The sequence below is a fragment of the Macrobrachium rosenbergii genome, chromosome 18, assembly GCF_040412425.1.
Source record: "Macrobrachium rosenbergii isolate ZJJX-2024 chromosome 18, ASM4041242v1, whole genome shotgun sequence".
Classification (NCBI taxonomy): domain Eukaryota; kingdom Metazoa; phylum Arthropoda; class Malacostraca; order Decapoda; family Palaemonidae; genus Macrobrachium; species Macrobrachium rosenbergii.
This window is the reverse complement of record NC_089758.1, coordinates 32,304,286-32,326,509: the sequence shown is the minus strand read 5'-3', so window position 1 is coordinate 32,326,509 and position 22,224 is coordinate 32,304,286. Positions and strand designations below refer to the sequence as shown.

General features: G+C 42.9%; 1 long non-coding RNA gene across 1 annotated transcript; it reads right to left on the bottom strand.

Moving 5' to 3' along the window:
• Window positions 1–6: 6 nt before the first annotated feature.
• Window positions 7–17,686, bottom strand: LOC136848272 (uncharacterized). Its single transcript, XR_010855993.1, has 5 exons — window positions 17,601–17,686; window positions 15,119–15,342; window positions 12,332–13,187; window positions 11,473–11,577; window positions 7–784 (listed from the first exon to the last, which is right to left on the bottom strand). It is a non-coding gene; the product is annotated as an uncharacterized lncRNA (long non-coding RNA).
• Window positions 17,687–22,224: the final 4,538 nt, after the last annotated feature.

Sequence of the window (22,224 nt, the reverse complement as noted above, 5' to 3'; positions counted from 1 at the left end):
GTCAATCAATTCTGGCCAGTTCTTTTCATGAATTCTGAAATGGCTGATGAAAATTTTGTCACTCAAAGGAACCTGGGTTGCTCAACAACAGTGCTCTACAGAAAAACTCATATTAGAGACTACTTACAGGCAGCCCTCGCTTATCGGCGGCACTGGTTAACAGCGTTTTGGTTTTACAGCGCTTGGCTAACGATGTCATTAACCAGATTTTCGGCGACAGTAAGCAATTTTCGGCGTCGATAAGCGGTTTATTGGCGTTGGCAAGCGGTTTATTGGCGTCGGCAAGCGGTGTATCGGCGCCGATAAGCAGTTAATGGCGCCGATAAGCGGTTCATTGGCACTTATGACATCGTAAATGCCATTTATTACCATAATTATCGCCAATTTTCAGTTATCGGCGCTCGGCCGGGAACGGAACCCCGCCATTAGCAGGGGACTGCCTGTATTCTGGACTTAACATCACACTATGTTATTTCCCAATCATCAAGATACAGCACATTAAGTCTTTGTCACTTATGTAGGAGAACCACATTATTCACTAATACATTTTCAAATACTGTTACCACTAACTTTTTGATACTGGCGATGATAATCTAACACAGACTAAGAAGCCAAACGAATCAAATTTTATTTCAAGTCAAACACTTATCACAAATTTTTTGGGATCAAAAAGACATGAGTTGAGATGGCAAAGTACCTTTGTTATCAGCAATATCTTGGGCTCCCAGTTGTAAAAGTTTTTTTACGCACATTCCCTTCCGACCACCACAAGCCAACCACAAAGCTGAAATATAAATATTTAATAAAAAAAAAGTATACCACCAATCACTACAGTAAAGTCGCTATAAAATCAGTCTGTTGGCAAGCAATTTTAGCGTCCTGTTACAATACATGTAGGAAATTCATATTGATGATTCAATGGTTTTTTCTATACAAGAATCATACACTGAATACAGTGTTCATAGCATGATTCATAGGGGGAAATGAGATGAATGAACCAAAGAGACAAAACACAGTGTTTAAAACATAACAAATTTATTACAGTAATTGTATTTTTCCTAAGCACACAAACCAAAGCCTTTTACATTATTTGTACCCTTTAGCATGAGCTGGAACAGATGTTGAATCACTGGTATAACTGCAGTTAACTGGTGGATATAAGGGTGAGAGGCAGTATCTGACATTCATCCAGTCTCACAACTCACATTTTCCATTGGCCATAGGGACACAGTGGGGCAGTTTTGGCGGACACAACCTATATAAAGGGCTCAGACTCGTATACCTATAAAAACATAAATTACTTTTACAAATATGTGATTTGTTCCTAAGAAGATATAACCTTCATTTTATATATTAGGAGATTTATCCCTTACAAGGGGGATAGTCCCTGCCAGTCTCTGGAATTGGATTTATCCTAAAAATGTCATATTCCCGGTTGTGCAAGCAAGAAGGGGATGTCATGACTCCTGTCACCTCCTACCAGTCTAGTGAAATGGGTGACCAGAGCAGCAGGAGCACCAGCCAGAGAACCGCAAAATGAGGGGGTACTCGTGTAAAAAATTATTTCAGAGAACTAGGACATGACCCATAAGAGTTTTCATGGCAGTGGGCAGCTTATTCTGGCAATTACCAAGTACTTATGAGTTCAGATAAAGCTCTACCATGTCCTCCCTCTCCCTTGTTAAAACAGGGACATAGGGCCGTGCACTTTCCTGTATTTCATTTGATTCCAGCGTGTACTTCAGCAAACTTTTTCAGACAGTGCTTTCTTCTGGAACTGACAGGTTTTAAATCCTTTCCACAAGCTCAGGTACAAATGAGAGAGGACCCCACCCTTCTGAATGCCAAGTCTAAAGCATGGATAACTCCACTGAGGTGAAGAAATTCGACCCCTTCAATTTGAACACCTGAGATAAGGAAGTCTGCAATCCACTGAACAGATACTCTGGCTGGAGAGACTCCTAAAACAACAATTGCACAAGATGGCCCACTTCCCTTGGTACAAGTTCACAGGGGAAAAACAGAGGTAACTAGTCATCTCTCTCACCACCCTCTGAGAAAAGCCTCTCTCTCACAGGTTATGAGGAATTACCTCTATGCATGAAGACAGAGTCTGAATTCCCTATAGGTGCTTGCAAATGTGGGATTGAAACAGAAAGTCGGGCCATGAGGGCAACTCTTTCAGCACCTCGACCAAGAGTGCCAGAAGATCTGTATACCATTCAGAGTCATCTGCAGATGCAGGGTGATGAACATTCTGTTGGTCACCCTGCACAGGAGGTTGAAGGGTAAAAAAGTGAAAACATTTGCACTGTCCCAGGGATGTTGGAATTCATCCTCCATCACTCTCCACACGTCTGGACTCGGGAGCAGAAGACTGGAAGTTTCCTATTTAATCTGCTTACAAACAAATAGATCATGGGAGAACCCTGTACCTCAAACACTCTCTCCACTACTTTGGATTGTAAGGACCACTTTGTCTCCACCATCTGACCCTGATGACTGAGCTGTTCTGCCATAACATTTCCCCTGCCTGCAATGTACCTGAATAAGAACTCAGCTGGTACAGGATGATGAGTCTGAGACACAGTTCCCCTCTGTGTGTTGACACAGGCAACACTGGTTGTATTGTTGCTCATCCACACCAGCAAGTGTCCCCTCATGCAATCTTGGAACACTCCAGTACTAACCAAGTTGCTTTCATCCCCAAGACACTGATGTGCAGGTGAAGTGCATCCTTTGTCCACATACCTGAAACAAACTCTCCTCTCAGGTGTGCACCCCAACCCTTCCTCGATGCATTTGTAAACAAAAGTATTTCTGGGGAGGGGGGAGCTCAAAGGAACTCCCTTTACAAGGTTTCTGTTGTCTATCCACCGCAAGAGGTCCTCCCTTAATTCCCAACTAAGACATGCGAGTTGAGAAAAGGATCTTGGACAGTGGACCAGTGTGACTTCAGCTGCCACTAAAGTGACTGAATAACTCTTCCCACAAGTCACAAGCTTCCCCAACTACAACAGATGGCCCAGGGCCACTTGCCACAGCCAAGGCGGTTGTTCCTGTTGGGACAGAAACTACGCTGCTGCCTTCCTGGGAATGTTCTCTATGCTGCTGCCTTCCTGGGAATGTTCAAATGAGAGCTTAACGGGAAGGCTCTTATCACTACCAAGTCCAAGAGCATACTCAAATACTTTATCTACTGCTTGGAAATGAGATCAGACTGCCAGTTGACCACAACACCAAGATCAAGACAAAAACCCAGCATACCAACGCTGTCCAAAAGAAGGCGTTCCCTAGCAGATGTCAGGAATAAACACTCATCCAAGTATGACACAACACAAACGCCCTTTGAATGGGCCCAAGCCGAGACCAAGTTGAATTCCCAGGAGGAGTTGCCACCACTCCAAAGCACAAGGCTTTGTACCAAAAATCCTGATGAATGGGTACTTGAAAGTATGGCTACTGTAGGTCTATCAAAAGCATGAAATCATCCTCTTTGATGGAATCTAACACTGAATGTGGTTTTCATCTAGAAACAATGTCAAATATTCAAAGCAGAGAGGTCAATTAGTAGTCTCCAACCCCCAAATTCCTTCTCAATAAGAAAAAGGTGGCTGTAAAACCCCTGGGTCTGGCAATCTACAACATCCATGGATCCCGTCTCAGTCGATCGTTTTCATCAGGGCCTGAGATTTCCATAAATATAGAGAGCAATATGGCAACAGTATTGGTCTTAGATATGAGTGGATGAACAAACTTGAATAACAGCTACTATCAATCCGAAAGGATTTATATGGTCCAAGGCTCTGCTCTACGGTGATGCCATCTTGCCCAGTGACATTACAGGCAACCCCTTACTCAGGGTACCAGAGGAAGGGGATCACCACTCTCAGCAACCACCTCCCTTCTTTTCACTTTTCATCCCTTCCTGGATAGACCCGAGAAAGGAAGACCAAAGGGATCTGGACCTTCCTTGGAAAAGGCAAAAGACTAGGCTTCATGTCTGGGCTTCTGCAGATGGAGTTCTTTGTCGCAACAGGTTCGCCCATTGATTAGTGACGTGGTTTGCCAGGAAGGTCTTATCTGTTATGATGTTATGCAATATGTAAATTACAACGATAACAGATCAATATAACACAGTACAGTACAAATGGATTCTGTAAGTGAAATAACATTTTACCGATATTTTGCTGTGTTTACATTAGTAAATCATTTTAAGAAGTACATACACAAGAGAATATTTTATCATTGTTGATTGCATTTATAATTTGGTATTTTTTTAATGCCTATTGAAATATTTAAGTACTGCAAAGTATTTAACTGTTTCCCCATCTGAAAATAGAAAACGGGACAGCTCCAATACTGTGTGAGAGATAATGGCTGTGTTTGAATGTGGGGGGGACTTGAGTTTAGTTTTCACACGTAGCTGTGAGCCACATATTTTTAAGGGTAATGTTGTAAGATGACTTTGAAATTATATTAAAGGGTTTTCAGATGATAGTTTAAGGTATATTTGGTGTTTGAACTATTACAACAGCCAGTTATAAGTGTTTTTAGAGGGGTTCTTTGGCGTTTGAACTATTAATGCAGGCAGTTACAAGCATTTTTAAAGGGGTGTTCCAACTTATCACAGATTTTTGCTTAACGCGGGTTGTGGTCCCCAATCACTGCGATTACCAGGGACCCAATGTATCTAACATAAAATGAAGTTTTTATGATAAAACAAAGTTTTATGAACACTTACCTGGCAGTTATATATATATAGCTTAATCCCTGTCGAACCGGCAGATTTTTCAAAACTCGCGGCAACCGCCGAATGGTAGGTGTCCGATAGGTGGTTAACAACCCTTATAGGGTGGTAGTTGGAATCATTCCCGTTTTCAGTTCCTCAGATCATCTCTTGCCCGACCTGTCTCCTGAGGAGGAGGGTGGGATTTAAAATATATATAAATGCCAGGTAAGTATTCATAAAACTTTGTTTTATCATAAAAACTTCATTTTTCTGAATAGAACTTACCTGGCAGTTATATATATATAGCTGATTCACACATTTGGAGGAGGGTGAAAGACAGCCAACATTGTTGGGAAACAACTAAAAGTCGTAGGTAAACACCTTGATTCCTTACCTGCTAAGGTAGCTGACTTCAAAGGTTCCTGCCTCTTGAGCCGTTTTCCCTTAGGAGCGCCAGCCAGGTGAAGACCTGTTATACTGAAACAACTCAATCGAGTCTGTCAAACGGGGTGAGACCAACAACGTGACTAGACTTCTGTACTTCCTATTCCCCTTCTATTACCTGTAACCTTACTCAATCTAACCACCTAACCTTGCAGACTAGATATACACCTATCTAGTTAGACTGGGGTTGCTGTTCCCACAAGGAAGCTTCCTCAGACAACCATAAAAACACCAGCCCAATTACAGGTATCCCAAACAAAAGTTAAGGTTGAGGGGAGGCAGTCACTCCTTTACCCAATACCGAAGCTGTAGCTACATATGGGCCCAAGGCGTAACATTTCTCATAATCTACTCTTACCTCTCTGAGGTAATGAGAAGCGAAAACAGAGTCACTTCTCCAAAAAGTGGCATCCATAATTTGTTTAACTGACATATTCTTTCTATAAGCCAGAGAAGTTGCAATGGCTCTTATTTCGTGAGCCTTCACCTTCAACAAACCAAAGTTCTCCTCTTCACATAAAAGTTGAGCTTCTCTTATTGTCTCCTCAAAAAGAATGATAACGCATTCTTCGAGAGGGGCTTTTGAGATCCTTCACTGAACACCACAAGGAACTGGAAGAACCTCTTACGTCCTTTGTCCTGGAAATATAAGCCTTGAGGGCTCTAACTGGACAGAGTAGTCTCTCCTCCTCTTGGCCCACTAAATCAGTGAGGTTAGGAACCTCAAACGCCCCCGGACCAGGGTTTGGAAGGGTTCTCATTCTTAGCAAGGAAGTCAAGCCTTAATGCGCATATTGCTCCATTACGATTGAAACCTACTTGCTTCTGAATAGCCTGAATCTCGCTAACCCTTTTCGCTGTAGCAAGAGCGAGAAGGAAAAGAGTTTTCTTTGTTACGTCTCTCAGGGTTGCTTGAGAGATGGGTTGAACTTCCTGCTGCACAAGAACTTCAAAACCACATCCAAATTCCAGGACGGGGTCTCAAAGTCTGCTTCGTTGTTTGAAAGACTTTAAAAGGTCTCTCAAGTCTCTATCTTGAGACAAATCAATGCCTCTGTGCCTAAAGACGGTAGACAACAAGCTTCTGTATCCTTTTATGGTGGATACGGCCAGCTTAGAATCTTGCCTGAGGACAAGAGAAAATCAGCTATTTGGCTCACAGAGGTAGTGGTTGAGGAAACCTTATGCTGCTTACACCAAGATCTAAAGGTTTCCCACTTTGATTGGTAAACTCTCGGTGAAGAGACCCTCCTCGCTCTGGCGATAGCTCTTGCAGCTTGAGCTGAAAATCCTCTCGCTCTGACAAGCTTCTCGATAGTCTGAATGCAGTCAGTTGAAGAGCGAGGGTTTTGATGATACCTCTCGAAGTGGGGCTGTCTGAGAAGCCTTGGACTTGGGGAAGACTTCTTGGAAAGTCCACTAACATCTCCACCACCTCTGTGAACCACTCTCTTGCTGGCCAAAGGGGGCTACCAGGGTCATTCTCCTGAATCTAGGAGGGCGAATTTCTTGACTACTAGATTGATTATCTTGAACGGAGGGAACGCATAAGTGTCCATCCCCGTCCAGTCCATCAAGAAGGCGTCTACTGCTATTGCTTTTCTGTCCGGGACTAGAGAGCAGTAGTTCGGGATTCTCTTGTTCTGGCTGGAGGCGAAGAGGTCTATTGAAGGCCTCCCCCATAACCTCCACAGTTTCTGGCAAACTTGAAGATTGAGAGTCCATTCCGTGGGCAGAACTTGCCCTCTTCTGCTGAGCATGTCTGCTCTTACATTCTTCTGCCCCTGCACGAATCTCGTCAAAAGCTCCACCCTGTGGTCTTTTGTCCACAGAAGGAGCTCTCTTGCAGTTTCGTAAAGAGGTAAAGAATGAGTCCCTCCTTGTTTGCTGATATACGCAAGAGCCGTGGTGTTGTCGGAATTCACTTCTATTACTTTCCCCGCGACAGATTCCTTGAAGGCTTTTAAACCTAACCAGATGGCCATCAACTCTTTCCTGTTGATGTGCCATCCGATTTGTCCCTCTTCCCAAGAGCCTGAAACTTCCTTGTTCCCCAGTGTTGCTCCCCATCCCGACTCCGAAGCATCTGAGAACAACACTAGGTCTGGGTTCTTTCTGCGTAGGGAGATTCCTTCCCCTAAGATCGACGGATCCAGCCACCAACTCAGATGTTTCTTGATCTCTGCTGGAATGAGGAAGGAAAATGAGTCCTCCTGATTCTTCCTGTCCCAGATTCTTGAAAGGAAGTGTTGCAGAGGTCTGAGGTGCAACCTTCCCAGAGAGACAAATTTCTCGAGCGAGGAGAGGGTGCCCAACAAACTCATCCACTCCCTCGCCGAGCACTTCTGCCTCCCCAGGAAATACTGAACCTTCTCGAGGCACTTGATTTGCCTTTCTTGTGAGGGAGAAGCCCGAAAACGAGCTGAGTCCAGAACTATCCCCAAATAAAGAATCGTCTGACTCGGTTCGGTCTGAGACTTCTCTTTGTTGATAATGAGACCCAGATCCTGAGCAATCATAAACGTCTTGTGTAAGTCCTCCAGACACCTGTTCTTCGACTGGGACCTTATCAGCCAGTCGTCTAGGTACAGGGATACTCTTACCCCTTCTTGATGAAGCCATCCTGCCACATTTGACATTACTCTGGTGAACACTTGAGGAGCTGTGCTGAGGCCGAAACAAAGAGCTTTGAACTGGAAGCATTTGTCCTGGATCACAAACCTTAAAAACTTCCTTGAAGTCGGGTGGATGGGAATATGAAAGTAAGCGTCCTGCAGGTCCAGGGATACCATCCAGTCCCCTGGACGGACTGCTGCCAGCACAGACTGAGACGTCTCCATGGTAAACTTGGTCTTCTCCACAAAACCGTTCAATGTGCTGACATCCAGGACCGGTCTCCATCCACCCGAACTCTTGGGCACTAAAAACAGACGATTGTAGAACCCTGGGGATCCTAGTTCCAAAACTGGTTCTATCGCTCCTTTCTCCAACATCTGGTCTACTAGATTCAGGAGTGCCCTTCGTTTCAATGCGTTCGAGTACTGAGCCACTAGGGCTAGTGGCTTTGTTGAAAGTGGCGGTTTCCCCGTGAAGGGGATCTTGTACCCTTCCTTGATGACTGAGAGAGACCAGGTGTCCGCCCCTCTTGCTTCCCAAGCCTGCCAAAAGAGAGACAGCCTTGCTCCTACTGTTGTCTGGAGGACTTGTTTCTCAATTTCTAGAGCGTGTTCTAAACGTCCTTCTGTTAGTTCTACCCCTGTTTCTTGTCTTCTTCCTCTGAATTCAGCTCTAGAAGGAACTCTGCCCGAAAGGGCTGTTGAACTCTCTTTTCCTCCTTTTTGGCAGCTGGAGGAATTGCAGAAGGAAACCTCCTAGCCGAGCGAGAAAGTAAATCTTGTCATGTAGCTTTATGTGCCAGAGTCAGAGAAATATCTCTGACTGCTCTGGGGAAACAAATGCTCCGAGAGGGGGCGTAAAGGAGCTCCGCCTTCTGTGCGACTGTAGTAGATTTTGACGTGAAGGAACATAACAAAGCCCTCTTCTTCAAAATCCCTGCAGTGAAAAGAGAAGTCATCTCATTTGCTCCATCCCTCAGAGCCTTATCCATACAGGCCATAATACTGGAAAGGTCTTCAATTCCCCGTAGCCTGCATGGTTTCCATCTTCTTGGATAGGATTCCAACAGACCAGTCTAAAAACTGAACACTTCAAAAGACCTAAAAATTCCTTTAATGAGATGGTCTAGTTCCGTCATAGACCACATCACCTTAGCTGAGTTAAGGGCATGTCTTCTGGAAGAGTCTACTAAACCAGAGAAGTCCCCTGGGAGGAGGCAGGTACTCCCAGGCCCAGAGCTTCTCCAGTGTCATACCACATGCCCGCCTTGAAGCAAGCCTAGTTGGAGGAAAAGAGAAGGAGGACTTAACTGCTTGCCTACGCTCCTTAAGCCAGTTATCAATCCTGGTCAGAGCCTTCTTAGCAGAAATGGAAAGCTTCATTTTAATAAAGGCTGACTGCTTCCTCGATTTCTTCCTGTTAAACTGGGACTGAGGAGAACGAGGAGCAGCAGGCTTAAACTCCTCACCATACAGCTCCAAAAGAGAGAGAAAGAACCTTATAGTCATCAGCCGCATTAGAAGGTTTATCTTCGTCCTCTGAAACGTCTTCCAAATCATGCATTCCTTCCAACTCTGTCTCCTTCTCTTCCCGCTGTAGTGTACCCGGGAGGACGTCTGATCGCCAAAGCGCGTCCTGGCGGCAAGAGTTGGTTACGTCCTGGCGGGAGAGTTGGTTGCGTCCTGACAAACAGCCCTAGAAGAATCCCGATGTCGAGAGCTGGATGCGTCCTGGTATCGCGAGCTGGAAGGCGTCCTGGCGTCGAGCATTGGATACGTCCTGGCGCCGAGAGTTGGATGCGTCCTGGCGTCGAGGCGAGAGGCGAATGCGTCCTGGCGTCGAGGAAGTCCGCTGCGTTCTTTCCTCCCTGGAGAACCGAGGTCGTAATCTTGCTGAACAAAGGAAGAGTGTTCCCGGGCGAGAGGAAGAAAATTCCTGTCGTTTAAGGCGTGGAGAGGAGAAGAGTCGAGCCTCAGGAGAAGAACCCTGAGGTTTTTGCTTGGGAGAAACGAAAAGATTCTTATGTTCCAGGCCAGAAGAGCGCCCTTGTTGACTCGAAGGAGAGGGATCCAATTCCCTCTTATCCCTAGGAGAAACTTCAGCAGGGGACTCCTTCTAGTTCTCTTCACTGGTAACTTGAGTCCTTACGTCTGACCGACTGCGGGGAGGACGACTAAAGGCCTGAACGAGCGAAGCCAATTGGCCTTGCATGACGGTCATAAATGATTTAGCCGCAGCAGCTGCATCTTGAGGATCCGAGGGAGAAGGTTGTCGAGACAAGCTGGGAGCAGGAGAAGGATTCCTCGAGAATTCTCCGGAAGCAGAAAGAAGAGAACTCTCCCTCCTCCGAACAGCGAGAGGAGAGCATTCGAAAAAGGTCTTGACCTTTTTGCTGGAGAGGCGTTTCGGTCGTCGTCGGAAGCAAAAGATTCAGGGAGCTCCACGCACCCGAAAGGGGAGAGCGAGTCCGGGGTTGATCCTCTTGCTGCAACCATCTTCTTTTGGTCGGTCTCGAATCCTCAAACTGCCATCTACGTCTAGGAGAGGGGCTAGGAGAAGACGTAAGCTCTTCCGACACGCCTTTCCTGTGGCGGTCATAAGCAGCCTGGGAAAAAGCAACAGGACTGCTTGAGGCGACGGCTGACCGAGAATACGTCCCTCTCACCCCCTTACGATCGTCGACATACCTTCTCCCTAGGTCCTGGGAGCTTGGTAGAGGTCTAGATCTAGGGGCATGACAGGGTCGATCAGTCGCCACCTCCACTGCACTAGCACAAACATTATCACAAACTTCACTTGCACTCTTACCTTTCTTCAAGGCTTCAAGTTGATCCTTTAATTCTTTCATCTCAGCCGCCATCCTGGCGAACTGAGGGTCCATAACAGCAGATACAGTTCCTGTAGAAGGAGCGGGGGTTACCACCTCGGGAGAAGGATCTACTTCTAAGGGTGATTTAGGAATAGAAGGGTTAAAAGAAATGTCTAGGCTAACATCACTCACAGACCTAGATTTAGATTTAGAAGCCCTCCGTAACTTATCCATCTCTAATTTACGCACATAGCGTTTCATTTCCATCCATTTCTTTTCATCCAAATCCTCGCATTCTTTACATCTTTTATCCAAGGCACACTCAAAACCCCTGCACCCTAAACAAACAGTGTGAGGGTCCACCGAAGCTTTCGGTAACCTAACCTTACATTCTTCATTCACACATACTCGAAAAAACTTAGGATCAGACATCTTATCCAAGAACAGTCAAAAGAATAAATCCAAACAAGCCACAAAAGCGATTGCCAATCCAAAGGTCAAAATACGTCACCAATAAAAGGTCCAACACAGCGACCTAGGGAAGCGAGCGAAAAACCCGACGGAGAACCAACAACAATGTTGTCGGTCCAACCGGCAGAGATGATCTGAGGAACTGAAAACGGGAATGATTCCAGCTACCACCCGATAAGGGTTGTTAACCACCTATCGGACACCTACCATTCGGCGGTTGCCGCGAGTTTTGAAAAATCTGCCGGTTCGACAGGGATTAAGCTATATATATATAACTGCCAGGTAAGTTCTATTCGTAAAAATATTAGTTTTATTATTCACATATCTATAGTTACAATGTAATAACCATATGCTTCCTAATCTTTGGTCAGGTCAAAAAAGGGATGTACACATTCCTTACCAATAGGGAGTAAGTGGCCTCTTGACATTGTTGTACAAAAATCGAAAATTGAAGATGCCTTGTCATGGCTCTGACGAGATCAGTTGTTCGTAAAGCCCAGAGGACCTGTGAAACAAGAAATTAGTCGTTAGTCTGGTTTTAGTTAAATCTAACTTGAATCACAGCAGAGGGATTAGACCTAGTGTAGTATCTGGAAGTTAATTATCTTGACAAATGATAAAAGAAAAGTGTGTCTCAATCCTTCATGTTTTAGGATTGCAACCCTAAATGCAGATATAGTGGAAGGGTCACGTATGCTGACTATAGTGTATGACATGTGCAAAGCAGGAAGGATTAATTCAAGAAGCAGTTTCATTAATACATAACTGAACTTTACTGACAGATGTGTAAAGACTGTAACCAGCAGGGAGCCACTAGCCAGTAAGATGGGAGAGTGGAAGGTACCAATGAGCATCAGCAGCAGCTGTCTCAAAGGAATTCTTGGAACCTTTTACAGGTGCAACAGAAACCCCGCCAAAGAGCTACCAGTGGCAAGGTGATTTTCTCAATGCCTACCTGTATGTAATACTGTATACATTACATGAATGATTAAAACATATCAATAAAAGTATATTATGGTAAAAAGATTGAAATAATGATTGTATATTACATTGCAGTACTATGTGGGTCCTTTATATAGCATCAACATAACATAGACCTCATAATGTTAAAAGAATGTGAGGGTTCTTCTTCCCGTATTTCCCTTTACTGTACCTCCTCTTACTTCTTTCTAATGAACACCTTAATATTCTTTGGAAGCTTAAAGAATTTCAAGTTAATGGCCCCCTTAGGTGGGTTTGTTCCATATGAATACTCTTACCAATTGCAGTGACTGACTCCTGCCTTCTCCTGAAGGCTGCTTTGCTCTCCACCTTAACATCAGTTTTCCCAGTTACTCCAGAGGTTCCTGGTTCCTCCCACTCCTCGAAGTCATTTCAGTACATCCATGAAGTCCATCTGATACAGCCCAGTTCGTTTCCACACAGACAATTTTGAGACTAAAACGGATTTCTTTAAATTTTTAAGATTTTCTTTTATCAAAATCATCACATTTGCATTATATTTATAGACACTCATCCAGGACCTACCCCAAATTTATCCCCAACTAAATCAGACTTGACATCATTCAGGTATCAAGTACGCTTTACAAACCAGACGAAAAATCAATTCCTACTTATTAATTCCCTGTTTCATTACTTTTTGATTTTGCTATTATTTTTGTTACTCAAAATGATTTCGGGATTCTAATATAATAATAGCTTAACCTGTACCGTGTTACTTTGTCAAATTAAAATTTCTGGGGCTATAACTGATATCGTACTGATTTCACGATATGAACTGACTATTCCGGAGCTGAATGTCGCCCTAAGAATCATCATTTCGAAATACGTTTGCAGTAATAGACCATATAGCCAATTCTGCTTTACTGAGGGGCATTTCTCAGCTCTTTCTCTATCAAAGGATGGGGTTTACTTTATCAAAGGCTTTAGATGAATTTATGGTTCTGGAAATAAAGAGAAGTGCTTTGTTACACGTGGCATAATATCAAGGAAGTACTTTTTTTTCTGTTTCACTTGACCGAACTGTTGAAAGGCCTTGAGCTGTATCTTAAATGTCTTCATGAGTGTACTGAAACTTGGATCAAAATGGCTGTAGAACTTGAAGCGACTCATTGTCTGTAACAAAAATTTTCTGTGTTATATACTTATTACAGGAAATGGCTGGATACAAATAATATTCAAGGATGAATACATCACTGCAGTTTGCTATATTATAGGAACTGAGCTCTTCTCAAGAATGACCTCAGTATTGGCTCTCAATGTTTCACCATGACACTGGACAATAATTACTGATGTGAAGAATGATCTTCAATATATTTAGTTCCAGAACCTGAACTAACTGACAAATTCGAATAGAATGGTAGCCTGTGTCATTTCCATCATAATTTCTAAAATCTCTGTTAATACCCAATATGTCAGGATTTATCAAGGAACATCCACACGATAATAATCAGACATACGCTCAACAAATCATTGACTTTTCTTAAGGTTTTCCTGTACCTAGGCTGTCAGTACAGTGCAGGAAAACAAACAGTTTCAACAGATAGTTTCCCCTCATTGCTGATCTAAATTTCACAGACGCAGACTGGCTAAGAAATGCAAGTACAACGCAAGATCTTTCCTAGATAGCACCTCCCCTAAAAAGGGTTTTAACCCGGTATGTATCCACCTTACCCTGTTGGGGATGACTGTAAAAACATACGCAAAGGATTGTAAATATCATAAAGATAATGGCCCCCAAGAAATATCAGTCCTAGATAATGACCCTGAAAACCCTTGGGGGTCACTATCTAAGAAGTTCCCGCAAGGCCACATATAATTTAGGTACTTTAGTTTCTCCAGCTACTGGTGAAAACTTCTTACACAAACATCCACGGAACCTAATGTGCTCCGAGCCTTGGTATCACTTCTGACTTCAAAAACTATGCGAATCAATTAAAAATACAACCAGTTATGATACATCTCAGTCCCCATTCCACCCAATTTGAAGCCAAAAACATTTCACAAATGCCGTAACACCTTTGTCAAATCAGTTAAGATTGGGAAAGAACTTCCGCAGCTAATTCTATAACAGAATCTAGAAAGCAGTAACAGTTTAAAGACTAGACTGATGACAAAGGGAAGATTCCATACTAAGCTGCAAGGCTCAAGTATCTTCGAAGACGAAAACTTTCTAGTTTCAGACTCAAAATAAGCTAGAGAAATGAGAAGATGATTAGAAGGGACCAAGCGTTACTCTTCTTGGAAGCAAGATGTGCAGGTTTTTCTAGGATGAAGGGTAAACGCCAGCATTTAGGACGAGGGTACTGCAGGAATTTCAACCATTAAACCCTAGAGAAGCTACATGGGCATGTTGTCAAGATTATTAAATTCTTTGAGAATTCAGAATTTCAAGTGGTCTATGGGCTTTACACACTGAAATGACAGAAGAGGCTGAAAAACGAGATTAGCCGTGGTAAAACTGTCTGGGGTCGAGGTAGCAGAGAACATTGAGGCATCCCACCATTTGATTGACCTGCCATTCTTCATAGCAATCAACACACATTAGTCAATTTGTCAATTCCATATTTCAATTGCTTTTATTTCCATATTTCAATTGCTTTTATAAGTGATGACTTTAGTTTGACCTGACATATAAAAATTTGGATATAACGCCAAACATTGGGGCACTTTTGACCATTCAGGGCCTCACACACCAAAAAGAGGGAGTTGGAGTGACTGTACAGGAAGAGGGGAGAAAGGAAGTGGGAGTGGAGGTCAAGTAAATGGCTAAAAATTGGGTGCAGCAACTAGGGGCCAAATGGACGCTGCAAATGCCGACAGTGCACTGTGTAAGATGCACTGATGGCACAAAGAAAAACATAAATGAAAAGATATTTTTGACTAGTAAAATATGGACTGCAATTTGTATTGCAGTGTAACAAAAAGTCATGTTTTTATATTATTGTCAGACAAGAAACGTCACCTTTTTGCATTATCGTTAGACGAACATACAAATGAAAAGACTCTTCGACAGGGTCTCAGACCATCATCGAATTGGGAAATACCTGCTAGAATCTTTCCATGTTTCGTCACATTCATTGTCAGTCCAACCGTCATCAATTTGACATCCTGCGTCTCCATTCCATCTGCTTCCTCAGTGCTTGCTTTTCCATTGCGTTGAGGATGTCCTGGTGCACTGTGGGTATAAAAAGGACCAGGTATCGTTCCCAATATACCAGGGACTCTCATGGACCACTCTCTCCCTCTCTTTCTTTCTCACCATCTGGACCTGAAAACCAAATGCATCCATTAGCATACAGCTGACACTATCTTTTTAGTAGTCATCTTCCCATAAGCCTATAGCTTAGATATGTAATCGTTGCAGAGATGGCTCCTTCTCCAATATCTCAAAAAATTGTAACAATTTAGGATGTTCATATAATGCAACCATTTACAAAAGCAAAAATGACAATGCTTCACTAAAATTCATTAAAAACACCTAGTTGTAATCTTTAGTAGTAAAATATTCATTTAATGAATAAAAAATGCCTCATTATTCCATAATTCACATCAGAAACCTTACCAGACCTCCAGTGTCCTCACACTGAAAAATTCACTGATCGCCCAAGATACAAAAATGGCTCAGACATATAAGCCCAGACACTTAAAACTGACCAATGTCTAGCTTAGGCCCTTACCCCTCCACCCAACAGAGAAGGGACGTAAGGGTATTTATCACAAGTCAGGGCATCGCATCCTACGTTAGGTCAAATTAGGTTCTGATCTGAAAAGGATACTACCTAGGCCAGCCCAAGCGAGTCTGCTGTCTACATAGACTCCTTACTTTGGTCAGGGAACAACATCGCTCAGTGGTACGGCATTTATTGGTCGATCATGAGGTCTGGGGATCCAATATGAGGTAAAATTTGCAGGCTACTAGCCTACTGTGGCCTGATAGTTCGGTAACTAGCTGTTTAGGCCCAAATTGGGAGCCGTTGTAGTACCAGACCCTTGTGGAGAACATCAAAACATGAACGAAAGATGGTTAATATCATGAACATAAAAAATAGACATATAAATATAAAAAAAGATGGTAAATATCATAAATTTAAATTCAGACAAATATAAAAAAAGGTAAAGTTTTACTTTAATACCAACACCAATATGAGTGCCGTCTCCAGCACCAGCCCATTGGAATGAATGGCAAAACTTGAACAATAGACAGCGGGACTAAATATCTCGGTAACGGTAAGTTTGCGATAGATTTGAGAGTGAGTTTGGTATTCATAACATTAAGGAGACTAAGATCGCAGCATAAAAACTCTGGTATCAAAATGACACTTCAAAGTAAAATAATATAAAAAAACAATTGACAAAAGACGGTAAATATCTCAGTCGGCAATTGGTGGGAATTAGTAGCCTAGCCTGCGCTTTCACCTCACAAACTGTGGCCCAGATTGCCCCTAAACTGTAGCAGGCATTTCATATGGAATATGACCAGACCAGACCAGCCTTAACACAACTTAGGATGCCATGCAGCGACCTATCGAGGGGAGGGGGGGCTCTCACCCCACAGACCTGTAAAATTAGCGTAAGTCGTGACTCCTGCAATGTAAAGAAAGGGATCACGTGGTTTCAAAAAGTACCTAACCTGTTTTCCCTCCAACCTACGATGCCGTGCCTTTACCTGGCCGAGGGGGGCTTTCCCCCTCCTATCCTTGCGCCCCCGAAGTACGCTGTAACCCCCAATAGCCTTTTAAAGGGGGTAGTCAAGTCATCTGACCTAGCCTACCCCATACATGACCCCTACCCCATCTATAGCGGCTCCCTAACCTAGCCTACCCTAGACTAGCCTATATCAGTCAGGGAACGCCACGGCCCGGCGGTAGCGCACCAATCTAACATTTGTGAGTACTGTGGTCCAATACGAGGTAATTATGTTATCCGAAGCCATTTAAATAAGGTCAGCCTTACTCTAGGGTCAGTTAGGCTACATAGCCTGACAACCTATAGCCTTGTGCTATAGCCTAACCGTTTGACTATATTAACATTATTCTAACTGTTAAACTTAACCAAACTTAACAAAATAGGTTAAATAGTGGTTAATATACGGCAATTTAAGTATAAAAGACAAACTAAGGCTTTAAAATACACATATATATATATATACATATAGACAAACATGAAGGAATGCCGTAAGGGGCCGGCCACAACTCTTGTTAATTTCGGCCTTATTTAACCCTTATTTAAGCCTTACATAAGCCTCATTTTAACCAAATGCGTTAAAAAGCGGTTAATTTAAGGTCAATTTAGCCATCAACGGCTAAATATGGCTTTAAAATATACGCAGTATATATTGACATCTAAACATGGAGGCTTGCCGTGAGCCGGCCACAACTCACGCTCATTTCGGCCTTATTTAACGCTTATTTAAGCGTTATTTAACCTTCAAATGATAAAAGACAACCGTTATTTACATTATAATTACAGCAAATAAGAATAAGAGCAATAATTTATGATAATAATAAAGGAAAACGAGATTCTCACCTAAGGAACGCCGGCTCAGATTTGATGTATTAGTAGTCCCCCGAATTATCCTTTGAAACGGCTCCTCCTCCTCCTCCTCCTCCTCCTCTTCCCGTGCTCCTTTTATTCCTCCTTTTTCTTTCCTGTGTTCAGTTTCCTTCAGCAGATCTGTAAATGGAAGGATATTGGCTGTCAATTCCTCTTTGTTTTCCTGTTATGGCTGCTGCACAAAATTGTATCTATTTCTAATCTCATTATATATATGGTGGACAGTAGAGTAAGAAATGGTCTTCTAAGTTTTCATTTTTTTTCTTCACAGCACAGACATTCTGAATCTTCTTCCTCTTTTAGCCTATTCCTATCTTCTGATTCCAGTGTGCCTCGTCTAGCCGTACTGGTCAGCATTGTTTTTTCAGTGTTATCATACCAGATTTCCTCTTTTGTTTTTTCTTTACATCTGCTGTAGATTCTTAATGTTGTCTTGTCATAAATTTCTCTCTGCCACGCTTTTTTTGTCCAGGTTATTTATTATTTGTTTTAGCTGTTAAGAGATTCAATTTTACTTAAGTTTGTGCTTAATACTTTCACATATTCTTTTACTTGCAGAATCCACGGGGTTTTCTTGTTTTCGCATTGATCCCTGGTTATCTCGTATAGGAGCCTATTTCCACCACTCTCGAGTGTACCGTATGTTTCAGACAGAACAGTTTATTCTTCATATCTCTCGAGTGGCAGGAAGGAAGAAAGGCAGGCAGGAAGAGGCCCCCATTTCGGATCTCAACGCACAACTTGCTGTGTAACCTGGTGCTTTCAGAACTGTTCTGGATACTTGATTGTCTATCTTTTGCAGTTCGTTTATGTCTTTCTTGTCGTAGAGTTTCATGACCTCCATGGCATCATTGCTAATCCTTTCCGATACAGTTTTTCTATTTTCAGCCTGCTACAGCTTTTAGTGATGACTGCAGGAGCCATATTTGCCTTTTTCTGCTTTGCTTTGAGTTGTGTCCATTTATCTGTTCTCTGAAGCTCTTGTCTTTCATGTTGCTCATCGTTGAATATTGGTATATTGCTTTTGTCTTTGTTTATATTGGGACCACATTCACTTGGTATTTCCATAAGGGTTTGTATTGCTTTTGTTATTTCTTCGAGGGTACCCCGTCCTAGGATTAATCCATCGTCTGCATATAATAGTGCCACTCTCTGTATAACTTCATTTCTGAAACCTTTCTATGTACTTTCTAACTTTTCTATTATCAAGTAAGTTACTAGTAGGAAGAATATGGTTGAGCCATTACACCCAAGCTGCCTTATTCCGTCTGTTACATTTGGTTAAAAGAGAACCAAATTCAAGCTCCTCTCTAAACATCTGCTTACTGCCGGTTGCAGAGTTTATCAAGCAAAGGGAGATGCACTATTAATCTACCTCGGCTTGCTCTTTCTGATATTTTTAGCTCCATGATGTTTTCGGTGATTCCTTCTATCTGTTTCCACGCCTGTATTATCATGTAGCGTTCTCTTCTCCTTTCAAGACTATATAAATTTAAGAATTGTAGTCTTTCCCAGTAGTCAAGGCCCTTAACTTCCTCTATTCTAGTTGTAAAGGAGCTTTATGTACTCTATTTGTGCAATATCCTTTTGATAGTGTGGGTAACATATCATATTGCAATATTCAAGTGGACTACGTAGCCTACATACGTTCTATAAAGCATAATCATGTGTTCGGCTTTTCTTGTTTTGAAGTGCTGGAACAACAGTCCCATCTTTGCTTTGCGTTTTGCCAATAGTATTGAGAGAGAGAGAGAGAGAGAGAGAGAGAGAGAGAGAGAGAGGAAGGTATTTTTGGGGAGGGAGAGAGATTTTGACAGGGAGAGAGAGAGATTTTGAGGGGGAAGAGAGAGATTTTGAGGGGGAAGAGAGAGATTTTGGGGGAGAGAGACAGATTCAGGGAGATGTTGAAGGAGACTGAGGGAGAGAAGAAAGGGGGAAAAATCAATCATCAATTGAAACAAATGGCAATAATAAATAAATTCCCCCAAAACTATGACGGCAGTAATTCCCCAAAAGTTAATATTCTGACTCACACACTTGTTCATCAACATGAACGAAGAGAAAGTATGATGACAATAAGAGTCCTAAAAAACCTGCGAATAATGATGCATGAAGAAGCAGTGATGAATGCACAGAAATATTCATCTGAGGAAGGAGAGACAACACAAAATGGCTCGTGGAGAACAAAGAAAAAGGTAGTTCCACTCACCCAATTTTGAGAAGTTCCTGTCTCGTCTCTTATCACTCGAGTAGCGTCAAGTGACACTGTCATCACCAAGATGATCAGAACAGGCTCATTATCATCATCAGTATCGCTATCATCTGACGCGAAACGTCATCCCAAAAAAAAGCTGGACCTCGGCCCAACCCCCAACCACAAACCACACTTCATGGAATCTGCGCCGTCTCAATTCAATACAGCAGTAATACTATCGCTCGATGACTGACAATATCATAATAATAATATCCTTGTCGTGAGCGATAAAATTGAAGGAAAATGACTGGAGTTTTTTCTCCCGAGTCACACAACATGAACAAAAGAGCTGGTTGGTTGGTAATAATAATAGTAATAATAATAGTCATTCTTTGTAACGGCCCTCCAGAAAAATGCTTCTTAGGTTAGCTGGCCCAATTCATGGCTTATGACGACATTATTCTCGATAAAGAAATTGCTCACAATAACTCTCCAGAAACAGGCGGCTGCTTTCCATAACAAGGAGGAGACAAGGAAGGAAGGAGGCCCTCTTCCTGCAGAGTGTGTGGGGGTGTGTATGGGTGTGGAGAAGGTCATGTTGGTTTTGTGTGGGGAAGGGTAGGCGGCAAAAGGCTCCAAGAATGATTAAAAATTCAAAACGAGCTGATGGTCATCTTAATCAACGTCTCTCTCCAGTTCTGTTCACGTCGCTCGATTGGCTTTGGGTTCGTCTTCAGCTGTAGTCCATAAATCGTAACATGAGGCGATCCTTAATTCATTATACCATCTCTCTCTCTCTCTCTCCCTCCCTCTCTCTGTCGTTGCAGTACAAATCGACGCTACAAAGGGCAACATATGCGTATCATCAACAAAGATGGCGGTCATGGGACAAACCAAAAATACCTAAAAAGCACCAGCCAGATTTTTTTGGAATTGAGATCAGTGGGGAGCCGTTACATAGCCTGTCCCATCATTACTACTACTATTTTCGAGAGGAGGGCCGTTACATAGCCTGTCCACTCATTACTACTACTATTTTCGAGAGGAGGGCCGTTGTAGCGAAGGGGGACCGCGCTACAACTACTAATCCCCTCTGATCTCAATCCCCAAAATTTGACTCTTGTTTTTGGGGAATTTTTGATTTGTCCCTTGGCCACCATCTTTGTTGGTAATACGTTCTTTTGAAAGCTTGAGGCGTCGATTTTGTGGTTTTGTTCTTCATATTTTCGTGTAAAATTGTTATGGCGGACAGAGAAAAGGAGTATGTGCCCACAGGTGCTGAAACTACCCGTTTATGCTCCCTCCTGGGTAGAGATGACGTGCCAAATCAATGACTGGTGCCCCACCACCACTCCCAGCCTCACAGTGACGTATCATTTAGGCAAAAAAAAAAAAAAAAAAACAAGCGTATTTAAAGCAATTCACGATGGTTAATTGCTTTACTATCATCTAAATCATTACACTGTAAGCTATACCCAGACTACAGGGCATACAGGAGAGTTGCCAAGGCCCAGAGGTTACCAGCCACTTTGCAAACCTAGACCTACTGTATAGGTTCAGTGTCGAAACCTGACATCGCCATCATTCTCTTTCTGTTTGAACGAGTATGCTGAGAGAACAGTGGATAATTCATTAATTTGAATAGTTCAATGAATAATTCATTAACTAATGAATAATTCAAGGAGAAGGAAGGACTGTTATTCAGCCTCTGGGGCAGGGAAAAATGGGAACATTAGACCGAAGATGTCAGACAGTTGTGGTGTGGAGGGACTTCCAGGTGTTTGAGCGTGATGAATTGTTGCAGGACAAGTGGTTAGAATGGAAGAGGGAAGAATGCATAAACAGTGGTTATGGAAGGATCAATAGAAGGAGAATATGTTGAGAGATCTAAGAGAATTGGGAGTGGAAGAGGATCCTGAGAATAACTGGAGAGATGCAGCACTCAACCGGGGAGCAAATTCCTGAGATGTTTGCTAGTATTGCACCAGCCCCGGTCAGTTAGGTTTGGATAGGTTAGGTTAGAATAATAACCTTTGGATAATTTGGTTGTGGGAAACACAATGTGATTATTTCCAAGAAAATTCTATGGTTAGTTTTTAAGATATGGCGTCCCGCTTTTTTCAGGGAAAGGTCCCGGTACTCGGTTACATCTCCGGAAAATGAAACTGGGGAACGTTTAGAGGTCTGGTGCAGGTGGCCATGGGCCACCAAGAGGCCTGAGAGCCACCGAAGTGAGTGAGTGAGTGAGTGAGCTCGTCATAATTAACCAATAATACCTCAGTGTCAACACTCCACTCTCCCGGCCGAGCGTAGATCTCATGTTTGCACGTCGGCCCTTATCCGAATTGAACGACCGCCCACTTGGGTCCGTTTATGTTGGAATGGGATTTGTCAAACGGTTTG